The sequence below is a fragment of the Panicum virgatum genome, chromosome 5K (assembly GCF_016808335.1).
Source record: "Panicum virgatum strain AP13 chromosome 5K, P.virgatum_v5, whole genome shotgun sequence".
Classification (NCBI taxonomy): Eukaryota; Viridiplantae; Streptophyta; class Magnoliopsida; order Poales; family Poaceae; genus Panicum; species Panicum virgatum.
Window position 1 is genome coordinate 34,857,429 of NC_053140.1, and position 6,450 is coordinate 34,863,878.

Below are 6,450 nucleotides of genomic sequence, written 5' to 3' on the forward strand. Positions count from 1 at the left end.
ACTCTGCTATTTTGACCGGCCAGTGGTGACGTTTGCGTCTGCGATAAGATAAGCTACGCGAGAGCATCCTTATCATAGTGGACAAATCACCAAAAGAAAATGGGGTACGGGATCAGCAGATATGCAGAGGTGAGGATCAGCACAAGACGAAAGAGGCCAAGGTCTTCTCTGTCCATGGCGGGCCCATGGCAGCTCGTCCACTTAGAGTGTGTTTAGTTGATGAAAAAGTTTGAGCTTTGGTACTGTAGTACATTTCGTTGTTATATGACAAATAATGTCTAATTATATATTAATTAGACTTTAAAAATTCATCTCGTGCTAATCAGTTAGACTATATAATTAGTTATTTTTCCAACTATATTTAATGTTCAATGCGGGTGTCCAAAAATTCGATGTAACGAATACTATAGAAATTTTTTTGGAAACTAAACAAGACAGTATGTTTTCCCTCCAAAGGGCGGCTTCCATGCCTACCCTGGAGTAACCTATGTTACCAATTACCATCTCTTTCTTCCTTCCTTCAATCATGTCTCTGTCAGCACTCAGTAGCCGTCATTTGGTCTATTCCCCTGCCCGGTCTCGGCGGTCAAGTGGAAGAATCTCACAAGCAATCCCAGCCATAATATAGGGAGGAAATGGTCTTCAGCTAATGGATTCGCCTTCTTCTGTGGCTGGCCTGTGGGACCCTGTGTAGATGTGTATGCGTTCGCTTTCACTCTTGAGGAGAATCTCGCTAGAGGTTTATTGTAGTGGTGACGAGGCATGGCTGAATCTGACTCTGAGCACTGAGCTCCACCAATGGAAAATAGGAGGCACCAAGCACGGAACTGACTGGGAATCATCGATTGCTTGCCGTTTTAGAGTGCAAGCTAGCAACTGGTTATTATTCATACTATGGTTTTACTGAAAAATATTCATACCTGTCACAAAAAGTATATATAGCGATAAAAATGCCTCGGAAACTGGAGAATACATCATTGGATTTTCGGAAACAGTGCGTTTTTTGCAACAGTTCCAACATACAACTAGAGGAAATGGACGAACATCATTGTTAGTTTCTTACCCTTTTGGTCTTTTACCATACTATTCTCAATTAGAATTTCAGAAATCATATCAAACACCAACCATATGGTGAGTGGTTTGTTAGTTCCCACTTCTTTCTTTTGTTTTTTTTTCTTTTTATTTTTGGATGTCACACAATTTCCTACTCGAGGCCCAGAACTGCATGTGCTGTAGGCCTAGAAAATTTCAATCTACGCCAAACTACTAGCTGATGCCCAGGGGCCAGGGCAGCGAGTGGAGCAATCTCACAAGCAACCCCAAGAAATGGTTTGGTGGCAGGTGGAGTACATGACTGGCTTGTGAGGCCCAACTAGATGTGTTCACTCTCGGGAAGGAACTCACTGCAAGTTCATTGTGATGTGCAATAATGACACCCACAATTGAAAGGTGAGTTATTTGTACTACGTATTGCCTCCCTTCTTAAATATATGACATACTAGCAAAATACTCGTGCGTTGCTACGGGTAAAGCTATACAAATACAACATCTGTTACAAAATAATTGACAACTTTATCTTTTACTATTTATAATTTGACAAACAATATCTCTTTAATTATAAAACTATATGTAAAGGGAAACAAATATGATTGGATTTGTATGTATACAAACAGGTATATCTACAAGTTATATCTAAAATACTTTTGCTGATTGACATAGTGGTACCCGTTTTATTTTATTAACTAATTCGTTAAACATATATTATTAGTCAAAATTTGCACAGAAATTTGAATTATGTGACTTAATATGTTCTTTTATAAACTTGATCAAGTTAGACAAAATTTATTGTTGATGGCTCAGGGGTGGCCATCACAGTGTCGCCGTCGTCCAAACTGGTGAGGGTTGCGGTGATGCAGCGGCTGACGTTTCCGCCGGCGTGGAGAGCGACGCCCACCGCACGGCCCACGACGGGCGTCGGCATCGATCGTGGCGGGTGCGGCCCAGCAGGTTACCCGCCGCCGCCAGTGGGGCCCAGTGCGCGTCTGGCCCCACACGGCAGAGCGCTGCACGGTGGAGCTGCGCCGTCGTCGTCTAGCCGGGGGCGGAGGGGAAAATCTGGAACTGGAACAGCCGTCGGGTGAACTGCTGGCCCCGTCGTCGGTCGGATGTCCGGTCGCCGACTCGCGGTCCCAACGCCAGAAGCTAAACCAACGGCGCTCCGCGCGCCACGTGGCAGCGGCACTGGCGACTAAAGATTCCCTGGACCCCGTTCTTCTTTAGGCGGTGTGCGATGCAAATCAGCCCTGCACCGTCACTTCGAATTTAATCGGCGATGTCAATCGGTCCCCGCGCAAAAAGGGTTACAGGGATGTTTTTTCCAATGGTCGCGTTCCCTATTGTTTTTGTAGAACGATGTCTAGTTCTTATGTATGTACATAAAATTCTTATGTATTGTCGAATATTAATATCAGGGATACCCGGAGAGTGGGGATTAGAATAAGCGATCTGTTTAAGGGACACGATTTAACTCCGACCAAGCAACTTGATCCCTCTAAAGGAGCCCGACCAAAGGCTGGGGCTCCATCAAAGGAAGTGTGCCCGACGGAGAGAACAGGCCCACCACAACCCACGCCGCACGGAGACTGACGAGCGGCGTGGGGTGGTAGGCGACAAGATGTGCCCTAACGTAGCAAAAAAATGACACGTGCCTCAATGATATCCTACAGTAGGGTAAAACAGAATAGAGACAGCTCTATAGTTGGCCAAACGAGCACGGGCACAGCGAAGCACGGCACGGCGGGGCACGACGACACTGTCGTGTCGTGCCACGTAGTGCCGCCGTGCCGATGTCACGGCCCAGGCACGGCACTACGGGAGCTTCGCAATGTCGTGTTGTGCCATGCGGCCCGCCGTGCTCGTGCCAGCTCGATGCCGGCCGCCGGCCGCGCTTGAGAGAAATGAAGAGGAGAGCTCGAGGTCGAGGAAGCCGCTGGCTGCGTGCCGCCGGGGACGAGGTCGCGCGCCGCTGGCCGAGGCCGTGTGCGAGCGCTACCGCCTGCCCGCCGCCCAAGCGTGGCCACGCGAGTGCAGTCGCCCGCCCGCGGCCCAAGCGAGGCCACGCGAGCGCCGCCGGTGCTGTTGAGGCTGCGAGAGCCGAGAAGGAAGGAGGAACGGGCGAATGGGAGCAAGGGTGAGGAGTCGGAGCGTGTTGCGGCGGATGACTGGATGAGAGTCGGACTCTCGGAGGAAGGGAGCGGCTATGTGGGAGATGTGTACGGTTTTGACCCAACGACTATTATTCATCTAAAGATATCCAACGGTTGCAAATTACCGGGCCGCGTCGTGTCGATGCCTTAAGCAGGCCGTGCCCGTGCTAGTGCCGTGTGCCGCGATTACGGCCCAGGAACGGCACTGGGCCTAGCACGGGCCTAGCACTAGCACGAACGGTCACGGGCCGGACCGTTCTCGGGTCGTACTTTTTCGGGCCGTATCAATGTTGGCCCGTCGGGCCTGGCCCATTTGGCCATCTATAGACAGCTCCACGCCGACCACCCCGTGAACTGCGTAGCAAGACAAGACCGCCGGCGGGGAGGAGAACGGCGACGATGGGCCCACGAAGAGTTAACTCTCTCTTTCTCTCTGCTGTACGTCGCACCCTCCCTTGACATATAAGAGGGAGGAGACGTACCCCCCTCCTCCGAAAGGAGGACTCTCTAGGAGATCTTTTCTACACACACAAGAACATGATTCCCTGGCATGGACACCACAGGTCTCTACCCGATCAGAGCTCCTACGTTGTCCCGACCAGACGCTAGGTTAGCACATCCACGCTCATAACAGAGACTTGGTACGCTGATCCCTCTCTCGCCCGTTTGTAACCCTCTACTGCAAATTTGATGTATGATACAGGAGCTGCGGCAAACTGGACGTAGGGTATTACGCCTCCTGGCGGTCCGAACCAGTATAAACCTATTGTCGGTCAAAACCCACAGGCGAGTAGCGACAGGCAACACAAAGAGCCGGGAGGCTGCCGGGGCGCTGGCTGGCACCGGTCCCTCAGTCAACGGCCCAGATCCTGGCACACGCCAACGCTTCCGGAGATGCAGGGCGTACCACCTGACCTATACTCGATCAGGAAGGTGCAAACGTGCTTTCGATGGTTTGCCTGCAAGCACAAACACATGTAAACATTAGTCCGAGCCGTGGTCGGCTCCCCGGGACGACTCTTGCATCGGCTTTAAAGAGCCGATCGAGTCCCGGTGTCAGATCAGATCTGCATATCTGGATGTTAATAGATAAAGCAAATAACTGCAAAAACTGCTTCAATTAGATCTAGTTAATCCAATCCACAACGGTAAAAGCTTCACTGCTAGATCGAAACATCCTACACGTAATTAGGCCTAACGAGCGTAATAGATAACCAAACTTTAACCAGAAAAGAGGCCTAAGAATAAGCGAAAGTCGATTCCCGGATCAATCCCTATTAAGATCAGAGCAAAGCATCTAATACGTCGCCAGATCATCCAACTCGTTTGCAAGGCCTAACCTAGCAGACATTAAGCCGATTCTTAAGTATAAGAACAAACCATAACAGATTAGATCTACTAGATAAAAAAGAAGCAGGGTGTTATCTCTACGCGACTAATTCCTATGCAACGAGAAATAGCGTAAGATTAATACATAATCACACAGAGATAACATGATATTCGTGGATGATAAACAACAAGAGCATGATAGATCTACTAAAGGTCATGCTATGAACATTGGGATAACTGGCATTACTCGCCATCAAAAACGCTTTAGTACGAGTAATACCAAGGTAAAAGCAAGAACAATGCTGCCCTGATCACTTGTGATCAGGGCAGCATGGCGCTTATTTGCATGAAACCCTAGGATTAGGGGTGGTGGTGCGCCGAGAATTGTTGTTGCGAGACGTGATGACGTTCTCTCTCCTTTACGAATATCATAAGGTACATATTTATAGTCCGGAGACTTGGAAAACAATCTAAACTAACGCGTCCAAATCAGACTCTATCACTAACCCAAACTGAACTAAATCTAAAGATACATGGCCCACACGGCCCAAACACTCACGCAAAAGCCGATTCACAAGCCTTCTTTAGTTCCTGCTTTAAGCCCAACTTGCTCGCGGCCCATTAATTAAGCCTGTTAATTTATGGCGATAACACATGCCCCCCTGGTTTTGGCAATAATAATTCCAAAACCATCCCATTGCTTCATCTTCCTGTTGATGCTCATTAAAAACGCACTACAACCACCACGGAAAACGCAACGTCTCTGCAGCCGGCTACTCGCAGAATGTGAAAATGCCGATCCATCTTCCATTCTTTATTATTTAATCTCACCCTGAATCGACTCATTTCACCACAAACTCACCTTCCTCCCATAGCCCACATCAGCCATGGCGATGTCCTCCTCCTCTGGCTCCAACTCCATTGGCTCCCCTCTCTCCCCCTCTTCTTCGAGTTCCTCTGCCTTCTCCCTCGACTCCATCTCCGAAAGCCGAGAGCCGACGCCGGAGTACGACCCGACGGCAGCGCACGAGGCACTCGCTCCTTTGCATTGGGATGTAGAAGAGTTCGACTTCGGGGTTGTCTCTGAGGACAACGAGCCCAAGACCGAGGGCGAGGACCCCCGGCTCCTGTCCCAGGAGGAGCTGGAGGAGAGTAGCGACGACCACTTCTCCTAGGACAGAGTCGATTCCTCCTCGGAAGAGGAAATCGACTCCTCCTCTGACGAAGACGACCCGATGGCCGGAAGCGCCTTCCGATTCCTCGGCTCCTCCGAGGAGGACAGCAAGGAGGAAAGCAACAGCGGCGGCGGCTGGAGCAGCGATGACGAGGCCAGCGACGGCAGCAGCGCCGACAAGAGCAGCGGCAGCGACAGCGACGGTGGAAACGTGCCGGCGCGAAGCCCCAAGCGCCATAGGCACCTAGGTACCTAAAGGTGGTAGATGTAGGTAGTACTGTAGGAGTAGAACTGTAGCGTAAATTGAACCGAAGGATTCGCCCCTTTGTCAAATCGGCTCTTCCTCTTGTAAAAACTTTATCTTTAATGAATAAAGTTCCTTATCACTTAATTGCTTGCTCGGACAACCCTCCAAAAGCCGATGGCACTGCATCGGGCTTTACCAATATCCAAGAGCCGACGAAATTCAAAACTGGAAGTAACCCACATAAGAACAAAACATCACCCCCACTCTGAATCCGACTCGAAATAGATATTCCAAATCCGAGCGCAACTCGAGAATCCCGCTCCATAAGTTTGAGCGAAAACTCACAGTATCCAAAACTTGAACCAGAGCCCGCAAAACAATTAAACCCTAAGTTAGCAGATCTGAACCATGGAGGACTCTGAAGCTCAAACAGCGAGATCTCTAATCGTAGATACGGCAATCCTCGGCCTGAAGGTAATATTCAGCATGTCCTT